Below are 16925 nucleotides of genomic sequence, written 5' to 3'. Positions count from 1 at the left end.
CTGTGGGTTTCCAAGACTAACTGTTTATGGGCGTAGAAAGCCATTTTGTTTATGGTATTTTTTCCCATATAATTGTTTCCTTTTACTGTATGTGATAATACTTTCATAATTTTTTACTTCCTATGTTTAGTGTCATGCCTAAGAAAATGTTCACCGAGGCTATTTTTCTTGAGTACCTAGTATGTATAGTTATGATGTTCTATACAGAAAGTTTTCTCATCGATGATACTCAACTTTGAAAATATCAGACTACCTTATTTAATGACATTTGGGGGATGTATTAGAATGTATGATACATTTTATGTGCAATCTTAGAAGGGCTATGCCTGATGCCAACTCAAACCACTTACTCTATGATTTTAAAGTGAGTGAGAAATACAGAACCCAATTGTTATTTTTTTTGTACACAGCATTCTTTTTGTTCTGCCCAATTAATGCATCTACATTCACAAAGACCATGTCATTTACTGTGTCTGTAAAATGTGATGGGATCACAAGTAGTCTTTTATTCTTGAAGTGTGGGGGTATGAACTTCAGAGACAAAAGCTCGCCACCATTGAAATGACAATGAGAAGTATTCAGGACAACTTTTAACTTGTCAAGACTTGGGCAAAGTTTTCTCAAATGGTTACATAAAATAAGAAGAGGAAATTTAGAACGAAGAAAATGTGCTTCTTGACAAGAGAGACAGTACAAGATGATATTCAATAGCTAAGAGTCTGTAGTCAGCCTGTTAAATTTGAATCTCAAAATTGCCACTACTTATCTCTTGACCTTGAGAGGTGACTTAACTTTCCTTTGTCTTAATTTCCTCATTTCCAATCAGGAATAATAATAGTTTTTATTTGTATATTGACTAAGGGTTATTGATGACTCAGTGTCTTTATGCATGTACATAGTAGGTGTTCAATGATTATTCACTATTAGGTAGTTGATCATTTAGAAATAATCCTAGAGATACATTTAATATATGAATCAAATATATATACTTGATTTTAACATTATTCTTATTCTTATATTTTACCATCATTCTTATTCATTAAATGACAGTCATTTACAAATCGTTTCACTTTCTCTATTCCATATTTATTTTGTAGGTCTCAGGCAATCAGATTTTAATTAATTTTGACTAGTCTGTCTTCTCCAATAAGCTGTGATTTTCTCAAGAGCAGGTGCTTGTATTACTCAGTGGTACAACCTTTCTATTATGCAGTATAATGTCTAGATATGTCTCAGTTACTCTGGACATTGTTTAGTTGATCAAAGAAAACTGCCTAGTATATTAAAATTTTAAATACTAAGTATCAAATTTAAAGTGATAGCAGTGAAAGAAACAAAAGTACACTTGCAATACAGAAATAATTAAAATTTCATTAAAGCAAGAGAATTGAAAGTTTATAGAATGAAAAAAATCTAATGAACAAAATATCTAATACTTGTATTGTTTACTGAAGTCCTTCAAAAACATAAACTTTAAGAATAACTGTGTAGTCAGTGAGAAATTAAGGGATGTTTATATAGAGGGAGACCAATGAAGCTATGTCTAGGGAGATGTTTTCCTCCATCAGCAACAAAATTTTTTTAATTTTAGTTTTCCAGATGTATTTTGAGGACTTACTTATTCTAGAAGTAGACTTAGTGCTGGTGATACAAAGATGCATGAGGTACTCAATCTGCCCTCAATTGTCATGCAGTCCAATCAGAGCAAACTAGATCAAGTGCTGTACTAGACTTAGAGATACTGTTTAAGGATTTGGAAACAGATAATGGTGACTGTTATACAATATCATGGGTGTAATTAATGATCTCAACCTGTGGGTCATGACCCCCTTGGGGGTCAAACAACCCTTTCACGGGTGTTTCCAGAATTATAACAGAAGCAAAATTATAGTTATGAAGTAGCAACAAAAATAATTTTATGGTTGGGGGGGTCACTACAACATGAGGAACTGTATGAAAGATCGCGGCATTAGGAAGGTTGAGATCCACTGCCCTGGGGCTTGCAGGCTCAGAAACCCTCAGGGGCAGTTCTACCCTGTCCTACAGTCACTCTGAGTGTGAATTGATTCAATGGTAGTCAGCTGAATTGAGTGCACATATTTAGTCCATTGCCTTTTAATGCCCTTTCCCCAGTGTTGGAAATTCCTTCCCTTTTGAAAACTATTAATAAAGAAAAAGTGCTTCTTTTGCCCTTCACCTCCCTCTGTGGTGAGATTGTTTTCTATTATTCCCCCAAGTCTCCACCCCCTGAATCTAGCTGGCTTATCTAGCAGTATTATAGGACTGGGTAGTGTTTCTTTCTGTGATCACGGTTTCCTTTCTGCTACACACAGAAAAGACTCAACCGTGCCCGCCATCAAAGAATGCTAGTGATCGGAGGGCTCGGAGAGCAAGACCTTCCTGATTGTAGTGTGCCGTCATCTTCCTCACTTCTTTTCGTGGTGATGATTGGAGCTGCCTATTGGTCACAAAGAAAAACCAAGTAATATACATATAGAAGACTATTGTCAGTCTCGGTATTCAAAAGGATAAGCTCCAAACTGGACAGGTTTAAACATGCTGATCATGAGCATGTATTATGGTTCCCATGGAATTTTAATCCATATGTTTTTTAATATATGTTATATATGAAATTCAAAGGTTGGACATAGCATCTATTATAGGTATGCTCCTTTTTTGTCCTTAAGAGAAATGATTTCAGTATTAGTGATACTAAAATGTGAGAGCCAGCTCCCAAATCGAACCGGGTTGAGAGGGGTATGGTTGCAATGAAAAAGGAGAGTAGACATAAAAGAAAGAGAGGAAACAAAGTAGGGGTACAGGGGATTCAAGAAGAGACTCCAAGACCCAGATCTTTATTCGAGGCAGGCTTATATGCATCTACCTTGCATTCCGTGTACCCTGCATTCCATGTACCTTGCATTCTATGTACACTGCATTCCATGGGAATCTCCTAAGGTTGTAGACAATTTCTTTGGAGGCAAAAACGAAGCAAGAATACTTTAGCCAATTAATCTATCATCTGGAGGGGAAAATAAAGCCGCCTGCAGAATGATGTGCTTCAGCTGTTTCCCAGGAAACAGGAGAGGAAGTGTCTACTCACATTGGTTGAAGGTCAAACCATCCAATGTCAACTCCTTTCCACAGGCCTTGCCTGAACCATGAGTGTGGACGTCCTGTAGGACTTGCAGCAGGAAGTGTAGCATTACTGCCCTGTGCATGTACTTTGTTACTTGGAAGCCCAGGAATGCCTTTCCTCAAGTTCATTGTCGACAAGCTACTCCCGCACTAAAACACCAGGCTTATCTTGTTTAAAGAGACTTCAATCATCTTCCAAGTTACCTCATGATATCACAATTTCATTCTTAGTTCTGCTTACAATAAGTGAGCAAATTATCCATAAATCAAGCTACTTACTGAATACTTACAAAGTGTTTATTTCTTTACATACTTAGGTGTGTAGGGACAAGGGAATGATGTAAAAGAAACATCCACATCTGCTTTCAATCTCAAGAAATATATATATTTCAGATAAAAGGATATAAATAAAGTGGTTAAAACATAACAATATGTCAATATGGCCTTTGACTCAAGTTCAAAGAACCAGAGATTAAGTGAGCCAGATGCAGGATCCAGAACCAACAAAAAGCAAAACCAGCTTTTCCATAGCACCCTTACATTGGAAGGAGATCCTGCTCCCAAGAAAACGTCCTTCTCCTGTGTCGGGGACATGGCTTCAGGAAGGATATTGCCTCCTACTCTCATCTTGGCCTATTACAGCATTTTATGTTTGATTGTGATTGTTATGTTAGGTCAGGTCACAGAGGATTTCTAGGTGCTAACTGACAAACCACTGAGAATTCTGGTTCAGTTGAAAATAACCTTTAACTATAACAGTATATAATATAAAATATATATTTATTTCTTGGAATAAGGATATTTATAATTTTGATTTAATTATGCAACATACACATACACACTGGCGCAGAATTTTGAGATGATAGACAGTCACCTGATTTTAATAAATGTGGTTTGTTACGTGTTTAGATTCTGACGCATAGAGGCCAGGTGTATATGACCCAAAGACAACCTGTATATTGGTTTGTATTTCTTTTCATCTAGTTCTCTGTCTCTTTTCCTCCATTTTCAATCTATTTGTTGAAAATGTTTTGTGTAATTCTATTTTGTAGAAAGCTCACATGCTATTTGAATTCTAGGGTGTCATTAACTTGCCCCTATGTTCTCCATATTATGGGGAGCCCTAGTGGTATAGTACTTACACATTGTTTGGGCTGTGATCTACAAGGTCAGCAGTTTGAATCCACCAGCTGTTCCATGAAAGACAGAATAGGCTTTCTACTCTCATAAAATTACTGTCTCCGAAACCCACTTGGCAATTGCTGTGAGTCGGAATCTACTCAACGGCAGTGAGTGAGTGACTCACTATGTTACTATACATGGTTAAAGGGATTTATAGATTTCATTAGATTCACACGTAAGGTGGGGGTTAAGTTTTCTTTTTTTCTTCTTTTTAAATAGGTAGTGGTTTTGTGTTTGTTTGCCAGAAGACACATGCTGACTGCTTAGTTTTTTCTTTATGTGATATTAGCAGCTCATGATGATCACTATGGATACATGAATTCACTAGATATTGCAAAATAGTGATATTTATTTCTATCATTACTTCATGTATGCCCTTGAGGACTTCTATGAAGGATTTTTTCCCCTGCTCTTTTGTTACCCAGTGGTACCCATTTTATGGTACAATTGGCATTATATTTTAGAAACAGTATGATTTGACTTTCTTTTTTAAAAATTGTCTCATGCATATCTGCATGGTTCCCTCATACAGTATATTCATTTTGCAGTTTGGCTGATTTACTGTCCAATGAACATGACTCTAAACTCGTACTTATCACTATAACACCACTCCTGCTCTCCCCCATCAATCACATAGCCTATCCATTTTTTAATGCCTAGCACAAATTTCCTGTATGCAAAGCCTTCTTGGAACAATTTAACCAGTGCTTTCTCTTTTCTCTGGATATCTGATAACTTTTTGTAAAACTCTACCCTTATTTTGATTAATAAATAAATTCCTTGATTAACATCGTAGAGTAGTATTTATATAAAGCAGACTTGGGTTTAAATCCCAGTTTGAATTGTGAACTGTGTAATTTTGAACAAATTCATATTCTCTTTGAACTTCAATTCCTTATTAGTTCAATGGGGAAAGAATTCTACCCTTCTCCCTTGCTCAGTCGCCCAGTGTGTGTGTGAACAGCATAAAACTATGTATATCAAATACTTACCAGAATGTCCAGCATACAGTAAGTACATAATAGATCAGCAAATTCATCATCTAGGACCACCTCCTTTGGACTTGTTATAAAAATGAATATGTGTTCATCGCTACGTTATACTGGGTTCACTAGAAAAGCAAAATCGGTGACACTTTCATAGATCTATAAAGACATTTATATTAACAATAAATGGCTAACAGAGCTGTAGGAACATGTATATGCAATTTGGTTCACCTGTGGGTCATCCATTAAGCAGAAGGGGCCTCCTCAATCAGGCAGCTGCCAGGGCAGATGGGCACAGAAGCAGAAAGCAAAGCAGGAAACCACGGGCTGGTGGAGATCAGATCAGGCCTGTGGCCAACAGAGTTGGACAAACCCAAGGTCAGCAGGTTGTGGCAGGCCTTTGATAGCTTCCAGGGTCCTCAGGCAATATGGTGGACCATTGGCTCAAGAACTAGAGATCAATGTAAAAGATGCATTACCTAGGTCAGCAAGAAGAAAGCAGTTCTCCAGAGCACTTACTTAAATATCAAGTGGGCCACACTCCTGAGTAGATCATCAATGCTATGGTCTGAGTAACTTTTTGGCTCATAGAGGACCCCATTATGGAGTTGATTACATGATGTTAGATCACATTGAAGGGGAGGCCTCAACTGCCAAAAACCTGAGACTCCTGGCCCAACCAAGTTGACACAAAACCTATCATAATAGCGGTGCTCCCATGAATCCCTAATACTGCAAGTTTATCCTGGTTGAAATTATGCATGGTTCTTCTTTGAATTCGCCACTCTAAAGAGCTGCTCTTGTGCGTCTGATTTCATAAACTGAGTCCTGTCACTCAGGTTGGGTTTGAAACCAAACCAAAGCTCAAACTCGCTTCCATCGAGTCGATGCCAACTCACAGTGCCTTAAGAGGAGAGGGTAAAACTGCCCCTGTGAGTGTCTGAGACTGTAACTCTTTAAGGGAGTAGAAAGTTTCATGTTTCCCCTGAGGAGCGACTGGTGATTTCAAACAACTGGCCTTGCGATTAGCAGCCCAATGTGCAACCACTCTGCCTCCGTGGTGCTGGTGAGGTTGGGCCAGATGGTAGTCATTTGTATACATGGGAAGACATGATGTGCTTCTGAACAGCAAGGTTCTTAGCATACAAAATTTAAGGAGCTGCTAGACTTTCATGCTCAGATGCTGCTCCATTTTCTTTGTTGAAACATTTTTAAATATCTCAAAAACCAAATAGTAACACAAAAATGACTATGTAGACACCTCAAAGAATTGCCTATATTTTAAAAAATGTTTACTTGCCATCAGTATTTTATAGATATAAAAATATTACAAACAAGCTAAAGTCCCCTCTATATCCTCACGCTCCCTTACTGCACTTATTAGTATTTACCTTTCCAGTCAAGTTAAAAATCCATTTGCACACACACAAACACATGCAAATATCAGCTCCCCTCCCCCCAACTTACATATTGAACATGCAGTTGGCCATATGTATTTTTCTGTAATTTGCTATTCTTTTGCCTTTAGCAATTGGGAGGGACCGACTCAAACTTGACTATGGGTTTTTTGGATGCAGAAACAAAGTGTGTGCTAGGAGGTATTAGGAGGGTCTATTCTCCAGCACATATGTCTCTATCGCAGCAGCCCAGAAGAAGCTGGCTTTCTTGGAACCAGAATCTTGATGTGAAAGATGGTACAGAGCAGTTACGAATTATTTTCCTTTATTTGAACATCATGTGAAAGGGTTTGCTCGGTTTTGTGGGAGTTTTATTCAGAGTTTTGACTGTAACCATTTATTTTCTCATCCTTGTTAGAACAGCGTAGTGTTTTTATTTTATCTTTTACTTTGTAAACAAAAGCACGAATCATAAACTTACAGAAAACTGCTTAAAGGATTCAATTAAATTCAACGAACTTGAATTGAGGTTTTTCTATGAGCTATTTGGACAATTCTCAATATATAGTCCTTAGGTCATGATTAAAGATTATGGGATTCACCCCATAGTTCTAACAAAACCATCTCTATCCCTGGAAACTATCGTTTTCTTGTTGTTTATTTTTTCAGTGTGATTCTTTCACATATGTTCTCAAATTGACCTCCTCCGTCTAAACGCACTCAGATGACCCCTTTATACATGTACCAACTTCTAAATCCTTTCAAAGGGAATCGGACCTATGTAGTCTGTAAAATCTCTCTCTACAGACCTGCTTTATAATTGTCTTGCAAAGGCACTCACAAAACCTGTAAGCACTTAGAAATCTATCAGTACATTCGATGGGCGGTACAGATAGTTAAGCACTATTTGAAAGCTTGGTGATTTGGACCCACCTAGAGGCACCTTAGAAGACAGACTTGCCAATTTGGTTCTGAAAAGTCACAGCCCTTAACACACTATAGAACAGTTGTACTCTGTTTCAAGGGGTGAACAGTGGGATCCATGAGTTGCAATACACTAGATGTCCCCTAATAATACTACCAAACTTATTTCAAAAAGGAGGGCCTGAGTGAGACAAATAGTTCAATATTTGACTATGAAAGGAAAGACTGGCAGTTCAAAGCTAGCTACAGACATCTCTACAGCACATAGGGTCCTCAAGGAGATGGAGTGAATTCATAACTAGTTCATTCATTTGAAGTACTAGTTGGTGTACTTCAAAAAGCAAGCCATTTCATGTTTTAGGGACTGTATTGGACGTTCTCTAGATAGACAGACCAGATTTGTAGTAATTATATATAAATATATTCATAAAGATAGATATATAATTCAAGAAATGAATCGTTAAATTATATACAGATAGATAATACAAGAAATTAACAGTTAAATTATAAAGCAGTGAGACACTAGCAGTCCTTTAAGGCTTGAGAGCTTCCAGTTGCCAGTCCCCTTCTGTAAAGAGAGTTGGGCTATATATATCCAGGCAGCAAACAGCAAGGCAGGTCCCCAGCTGTCATCAACTGTCGGTTCCCAGCTCCAGAGATGAACATTCCAATCGTGTGGGCTTAAAGGGACCTCACCTTACAGCGACACAGTCCACAGGCTAGGCATCCCACAGGTAGTGTACCCCTTTAAACTGAGGCACAGAACAAGCAAGGCGAGGCTCACCGAGCCATTTATCCCTCTGCCCTTCAGTTAATCCTACTTGTGTTTATCGGCCAGGCTGGCACAATAAACTATAGCAGGGACCCTCAACAGAATACACTTTCTGATGCTAAAACATCTCTCTCAAAACCTCATATAGTACAAAAGGAAATAAAAACTCACAGACCAATGATTTTCTAATTTGGGCCCTGGAATAATTTCTCTAGCATATCTTTTAGAGAGTTTCTTCTCTCACTTCTTAGAGTTTAAGCTCTTCCTTTTTTTTTTCTTTTCACAAAAGCACCATTGAACAGAAAAAGTGGGTTGGTTTCATTGGTTCTCATCACTGTTTATTACGCTGGCCTCCATTAATCTAAGGAAGTATCCCTGGATCCTAGCCTGCTTCCTGATAAGAATGGCCTGTGTCTCAAAGCACAGCCCTCCGTTTGAGAGGCATATATATTTTTCAAATGTCTGTTTCCAATTTGAAAGCATTTAGATTTCATATTGTCTTTCCACCTGTTATCTGATGTTCGCATTCTCAGAGATTTCTAGCAATGATGTGCTACAGCTTCATCAGCATGAAACGTGGACTAGCAAATTGGTTCACAAAGGTCACTGGTCTTCATCAGCCAGAATCAGTGGGGAAATGTCTGAACAATGAGTTATAGTCATATACCACCGTATTGCTAAGTTACAACCGATTGAGCATTTCTAGGCCAATTCTGTTGCTATTATTATTATCAAAAGGGCATCATATTTTAATTATAAATTTTTGTGGATTATTTTTTACCCTTGCAGAGGAATTTTAAGATTGTGCTGAAAATGTTTAGCACGTTCATTCCTAAACTCAACTGTATCCATAGCTGAGCTGAGGTGAGTAGGAATTTGAGTGGGCCTGGTTCTGTAAATAATCACTTGAGGTTCAAGAGTGCTTAACATATTGTTTGAACTGGCCTTTTGGATCAGCATACCCACTCCCCCTTTATTATTGAACCATGGAAACCTTGGCTATTGTTAGCCAGGAAAACAGAAGGGCTATGCCCTAGACCTCTCAGCAAGTCTGGGAGGAAGCAAAATCTTTGAGAAGTAAATATGATAACATTTCATTAGGAAGCAGGCAGATATTCGATGCACTTGACCCAAGCCAACTCATGGTATTTTCAACAGCCTCATACATGTGTGACAGCTGGACATTAAATAGGAAGATTGAAGAAGAATTGAAAGTGTGCTGGTATAGAATATCAAATATTGAAAATGTGTATAGAATATTGAATTGAAAATATTGAAAGTGTATATAGAGTATTGAAAATGTGCGGGTATAGAATATCAAAGTGTGCTGGTATAGAATATTGAAAGTATCATGAACTACCAGAAGAACAAGTCAATCTGTATATGGAAATGTATAATGGAAATGTGGAAATGTATAGCCAGAATATTCCTTAGAAGCAAGGATAGCCTAATTTTGTCTCACATATCATAATTTGGACATGTTATTAAGAGAGACCGGTCCTTGGAAAAGAACATTATGCTTGATAAAGGGTAAAAGCAACAGAAAGAGGAAGATTCTGGATGAAACTGATTGATACCATAACTCCCACAATGGGCTCAAACACAGCAATTGTGAGGAAGATGCAGGACTGCACAGTGTTTTGTTCGGTTACACTGAGTGGGTACTCATTTGATGGTAAATAACAGCAATTAATTATTTTTCAAAGGTTTATGGCTCCTTATTGGCCCATGAAAGAGCAGAATGAGTGAAGATGAAGTGACAGCTTGTGTTCACTCAGTGGAACAACTGGGATAAAAATTCCAGTATTCTCATATTATTTTTCACCATATTCAAGTTGTTCATTAGCAAAGATCACTGAAGACATATTCAGCTTTAGAGTATCATTACTGTTGTACCAACAAACGAAACTAGTCTGACTGAGGGAGTGATGTTCCCTAGGGCCTTTCAGGGAGTCCAATTTAGTTTCATAATAGCATTGAGCTATCTTTGCTTTATGCACTGCATTGACACGTGGCTGTATGGGTAAAACTTTGGGCACCTTAGGATAAATTAAAGCATGGCCCCAAATATTGGACTGCTAGTTATGCAACTTTCATGCTTCTCACCAAAAACACAAACAAAACCCAAACAAGGTTACTGAAGTATGTCCTGCAAAATACATCGGTTTTATGAAATTGTTACCCATGAGTACACAGCTTTTTAGTACTCTGGATGATAGAGTGGAAGGAATGAATAAAGCATTTTTCTACTGAAATGACTCTCTTAAGGAAAGCCACTTATGCAGTTGTTTGAATCATGAGCTGAAGGATGTTTTTCAAGAAATACCGTTTTCCAAAAAATAAGACACACCATTTTCACTTGAAAACACAATCCCATTCCTCTCATAGTTTTTGAAAGTATATCTATTTCTTTTTAAAATGCTATTTATTCTAGTAACAAGAAATGAGTCTGTCGGTATTGTTTTAAAATTAACTAATACAAATTTATCTAAAATAATTTATGAGTTTTAATGTCTACATTATAAATAAGCCATATAAATAAATGCTCTTTGAAGTTTTCAATAATTTTAAGCATGATAAAATTCAAATAAAAACATTTGAGAACCCCTATTCTATAGTTTCTTAATCAAACTTCATTTAGAACCTTAAAAAAAACACACACAACACAAAAAACCAATTGCCCTCAAGTTAGTTCTGATTTGCGGTGATCCCATTGTGGCATGGTAGAATTATACTGCCTACCATTTTAATGTTTGAGTTTTCTTCCGATAGTCACTGGGAAAACTCTAACATCTGCCCTTTTCGTTAGAGACAGAGCGCATGCAACATTCACACAACCCAGGGGCTTGCAGAGCTTTGGGGAACCATTGCTGTCATTTATTTGGACCTCTCCACTTGCCCCGGAGTTCATTCCAACTCACGATGAGACCAGGTATGTTAGCATCTTGCTCCATAGGTTTCCATGGAAACCTTTGCACATTTTGAAAAGGAATCCTGGTGGTTCTGTGAATACATGCACTGCTGCTAACTGGAAAGGTCTGGAGTTCGAACCCTCCAGAGAACTCTGAGGGAAGAACTGAGAGAGGAAAGGGTAGTAATTTGCTTCCATGGTGATTTATAACTTTGAAAACCTTATGGGAACACTTCTACTCAATCCTAAAAGATTGCCATGAGTTAAAATTGATTTGATGACATTGAATATCAACCTTTCAGAACAACCATACTTTCAGTTACAATCTGAGACTTCACTGTGCCACCCTAGGATGCCTAATTACTACCTCATATTATGAAGGTGTCCTGATATTTCTGTTTTACTTGGATTACATGATTTCAAGATTCTGGGCTTTTTACCTAAGACATTGGACAGAAGAAAACCTGGTGTCTGCTCTTAAATAAGAGGTTCTTAGGAGTTGGGATTAGGATTACATTCCACAGGGAATCTGATTAGAACCAATATTTTTCTTTTTTTAATTAACAAACATTTCTTGAACTTTTACACTCTACACAATGCAATCTGGTTGAAATGGAGAATACACAGTGAACCATACTGGTATTTAGAGGCATTCCATGATAAGATCTGTGAAAGCCAGGACCTTTTCATTTCTAACACAGAAGCAATGAGGCAAGTCACATCAGCCACAAGAAAGAGACTCTGGGCAGGCTTTTTACCTTTTCTTAGTCTTTCTCTTCATTTGTAAAACAAGGAAAGTTACATCTCGCATTTGTTATGAAGACTAGAAACTTTATGGTATAAATGGTCTCAGTTGTGTACTAGAGTTTTGCAGTCTGACAGCGTGTTGTTGTGAGGTGGCCACAGTCAGTTCCTACTCAGGTACCCACTGCCCCTTCCTGTGCCGTCCTCACAATCATGGCTCTTTGATCCCTTTGCTGGGAACCACTATGTCAACCCATTTTGTAAAGGGGTTCCTCTGTTTTGCTGGCTCTTTATTTACCATGTATGATGCTTTTCTCCAGAGACCGGTCCTTCCTGATATGTCCAAATTGCATAAGATGAAGTCTCACCATCTTGGTTTCTCTCACTTCCTCCAAGACATTTATTTGTTTTTCTGACAATTGTTTTCTGACAATTTCTCCATGATATATTCAGTGTATTTTTGGACAGCACTATAATTCAATGGCATCATTTCATCTTCTGTCTTCAATAAGATTCCAACTTTCGCATACATAGGAGATTAGCAGAAATGCCGTGGCTTGGGTCAGGGGCACCACTGTACTCCCCAAAATGACACATTCACTCTTAAATATTTTAAAGAGATATTTTGTAGTAGTTTTATCCAATGCAGTATGTTATTTGCTTTTTTGACTACTGCTTCAATAAGAATTGATTGTGGATCCAAATAATATGAATTCCTGGACAACTTCCATCTTTTTTCTTTTACCTTGATATCATCTATTGGCCCATTTGTGGGGATTTTGTTTTTGTTTACATTGAGTTGTAATCCGCACTGAAAACTCTCGTCTTTCATCTTGCTGGGCAAGTGCTTCAACTCCTCTTAGCTTTTAGCAATCAAGGTTGTGTAATCTGCACAGCGCAGAGTGCTAGTCAGCCTCCAAGCCCGATGCCACACTCTTCTTGTGGCTTCTCAGGAGTATTTGCTTAGCAGACACATTGAACGAGCAGAGTAAAAGTATAGTAAGTACAGTAAAAAGCTATAGCCCTGACAAACACCTTTCCCGGATTTAAACCCTAGTTGCTCTGTTTGAATGACCACCTCTATGTGCAGGTTCTACAGAGCACAATTAAGAGGTCTGGAATTCCCCTTCTTTGCAATGTGATCCACAATTTACTATTTGTCCACATAGTCAAATGCCTTGTTTAATCCATGCAACATTAGGTAAATATCTTTTTGTTAGTCTCTGCTGTCATCCAAGATTCATCAGATTTAAGCAATGGCATCCTTTTATTTTATGGTCATTTGTTAACTTGGGAGCACAGAAACGAAGGCGTCTTATAATGGCAAACTCTCTATGTACTGTGTACAGAGTTTCATTCAGTCCATCTAAATTTATTGTAGTGTCATCAGCAAATAGTCTGTCAGAATTAATTTATTCTCTAAAATGAATTACAACAAAACTGCTGAATCTCTATATAACTATTGGATTTGTTACATTATGGTTTTAATTATAATAACAATTGTTTTACTATAATTAATTATGTCGATTTCCATTTATAGGAATGATATCAACCAGGGACATTTGAAACCAGTAGTATTGTATTTAAGTACTAAAAGTTAATGTGCAAAGCTCCATGAATAAATGGAAAGAAAGAAAATGAAATTTTTCTAGGAATCTTTGAAGGCCATTGTCCAAGTCAAGTCAAGAAAAATGAAAGATTTCCACAGAATTATTCCTCAGATGCTGTTTTTTCACTCGTTTATAAACCTATTAATGATTGGAATAAAAAGTGGGCTTTCATTTATTGAAGGAAAACATTAAAAACTTTTACTTAATATAGGCTTGCTTGCTTCTTATACATTTATTTTGTAAGTCTGAATTTTGTAAAACGTCAACATTACTTTTTGTCTTAGTCTGACTACAGTTCTGCTCTTTGTGAACCTCTGCAGGAAGGTGGGTGTGCCTCTCGCAGAGACTATTTCCATGCAGCTCTGCTCCTGCAAATTATAGAACACGAATTTTCCCTAAAAATAGACTGCTACTTGCCTAGTGACTCTCTCCAGAGTCTTTCTGTGGCAAGCGATGCTTAGCATCTGGTACTCACTCGGAGGGAGAGTTTATAGAACCTAATGATTGCATTTATAGAAATAGATCCAAATATGTCATCGTTTGAAAATATTTTTATTTAAGAAAGACTGCTTTCTCTACTTGTGATTCAGCAATATGTAAGAAACTAAGGATTTTGCTGTCACCTGGGGCATATGTACCATTGTTATTTTTTTGTACCATTATTTTTTAATGTGGAATTCTAAGATATTTGGCATAGAGTGGTAATTTATGGAAGCAGAAGCACAAAGGGGGCTGGGTAGGAAGAGAGCTCATTGTTGGATGGAAGTGTTGCTGACTTTTTATGCTTTTCATTGTTCATCATCTGCTCTGCTAATCACATTTAAATGGATGTTAATTTGGCAGGCACCTGTTGCCATGGTAGCACAGGATGAAAATGAAATCTGTCATTTCATGAGTCTTAAGTTCACAGGTGATAAATGTGCAGGGAAGCAAGAACACTAAGGGTTTTTGTTTATGCACATTAACACACACATTGAGGATGGTGGGATTTGTGTCAGGTTGTTTTTCTCTGTGATCTGTTTTGTTTTCCCATGTCCATCAGATGACACACTTCTACTTCTAAATTCTTTGATAACATATCAGCCATATATTGATTTAAGTCATGAAACAGTTGCATAATAAGGTTTTTCAAAAAGAGTTTTTAGCTGATAAATAAATAAGTCCTTGGGTTTCTTATTCTCTCTGGGCTTGGGGTGAGACTGGTAATGGTAATAATTCCTTTTGTGTCTTTTTTTTCTTTTAAAAATAATTTGAGATAAATGATGAAAATGGGAATTATTGTTTCTGCATGTATTTTCAATGAACAAAGGTGGTACTCAATGAAGTAACCAAGATTCCAAAAGTCATCTGGAGAACTGAGAATTCTGGAAAAGAGTTTCTATTTGTTATTTCTCCACATCTGCCTATTTAGTATTTATTGAATGCCTGTTCCATGCAAAGCCAGGTGACAGACTCTCAGCAGCAGCTAAGAATTCATGGCTAGTGAGACTATAACTTTGGAAACAAGCCTACTCAAAGTAGATAACCACCATTGGCCGTTCTCTTGTTTACCCTCCATTCAGTGGATACACATATAAAAGACTCTTGTCTTGCTCTGCTACCATGCTTTTGCTCATTGGACTCTTCCCAATAAAAGGCAGTGTTTTGAAAGAGTTTTGTAAGTAAGCAAACAGAGGTGGTTCCATGTTCACTCAGTTCACTCAGTAACAGTTATTCAATGTCTGCTCTTTGTAAGGCATTGCGTGAGTCCCTATGGTGAATTTTTAGATTCCACAGATGACATGTTTTACTGCTTACCTTTAGCGTTCTCTTTAAAAGTGTAGTCTGCTTCCTAAAAGTACGGTTTTTAAACAATCAAAACAACTTTTAAGAGATGTTGATAACCTTAAGATTCCTTTTTACCAAACTGGAAACCCGGACACATATGTGTGCCTAGATTTACTCCTACTGTTAGATGGATGCAGTTATCCATGTGCACACAGTTATCCATGTGCACACGGTTATCCATGTGCACATTAGGGAGCTGTAGAGGGATACATAGCCTCTATCATCTTTTTTAACAGTTTTATTGAAACTTCATTCACATATCATGCAATTCAGTAGTTCAATCAGATCAATGAATTGTACAAAGATCACCACAATCAATTTTAGAATGTTTTCTTCTTCCTTGTACTCACTGTTATTTGGGTAATTATTTTTAAATCATGACAAAATATACACACTAAAACATTAACAAGTTCTACATGTATAATTCAGCACCATTGATTATGCTCTTCATGTTGTACAACCATTATTGATATTCTTTGCCAAATTACTTTACCATGATTAACATAAACTCAATGCCCCCTAAAACCTCTTTCTCCTTCACTGGTGGTAACCATTGGTCAAGTTTGGTTTCTTCTCTTTTTATTTTAGTAGTTTTTTTTTTTTTACATATTAACATATGAAAGGCTTCCCTAGCTAAACCACTTCTAAAAAAAGTCGTATATACATCATCACAAGCAGTTTCAGGACTCTCTCATCTTACATGCAATCATTGTTTTCTCCCCAATTTCCCTCAACCTCCATGCACCCACCAGCGCCCCCCCCATCCCTGATAGCTATTTATTGTCTCTAATCACCCATTCCTTCTGTTCTTTATAAGCTGGGAAACCTAAGAGAAACAAGAAAAAAAACCAAAATGAAATAGAAAGAAGAAACAAAAAGTATAAAAATAAAAAAGTAATAAAGAAAAGACAACCAACAATAGTTTAAAAATTGTACCAGCATGAAGCAGGGAACTAATAGAGAGGTCTGAGGGGCCAGCCTCAATTCCAACTACGTGGACAGCCCCTCCTTCCCCCAGAAGAATTCACTTCAGAGGACAGCACTGAAGCTACAGCTCAGGAAGAGACACACAGGAGCAAATGAAGGGTGAGGAAGAGAGAGTAGAGCACATTCTGGCCCACCAAGCCCTGAGGATGCTATTCCTGCTCAGAGCCAATGCACAGAGAGGACTATAGGGTTGGCCCCACCAACCGACACAACATCCTTCACTGACCGATTGTGTTACAGGGGAAAACACTGGAGACACAGTTCAGGAATTGTGCCCAATCTGACCTTACACGGAGGTACAACGCTTAGGTGTGTAACAGAACAGTAACGGAAACAGAGCAACGAAGTCCCCAGGGAATAGCAAAACTAGACTTTGGGGCCAGGGGGTGGTACCCCATGAGATTGGACCATAAAACACTCCTAAAGGCGAACAAACAGACCTTGAAC

General features: G+C 37.6%; 1 protein-coding gene across 1 annotated transcript in view; it reads left to right on the top strand.

Annotated features, from left to right (window-relative positions):
* GASK1B (golgi associated kinase 1B) overlaps positions 1-16925 on the top strand; it is a 60107-nt gene that overhangs the window by 26088 nt on the left and 17094 nt on the right. The gene's annotated exons all lie outside the window — the stretch shown is intronic.

This window comes from Tenrec ecaudatus, chromosome 3 (genome assembly GCF_050624435.1).
Source record: "Tenrec ecaudatus isolate mTenEca1 chromosome 3, mTenEca1.hap1, whole genome shotgun sequence".
Lineage (NCBI taxonomy): Eukaryota > Metazoa > Chordata > Mammalia > Afrosoricida > Tenrecidae > Tenrec > Tenrec ecaudatus.
Note: the sequence above shows the minus strand (reverse complement) of the source record. Positions and strands in the feature narration are given on the sequence as shown.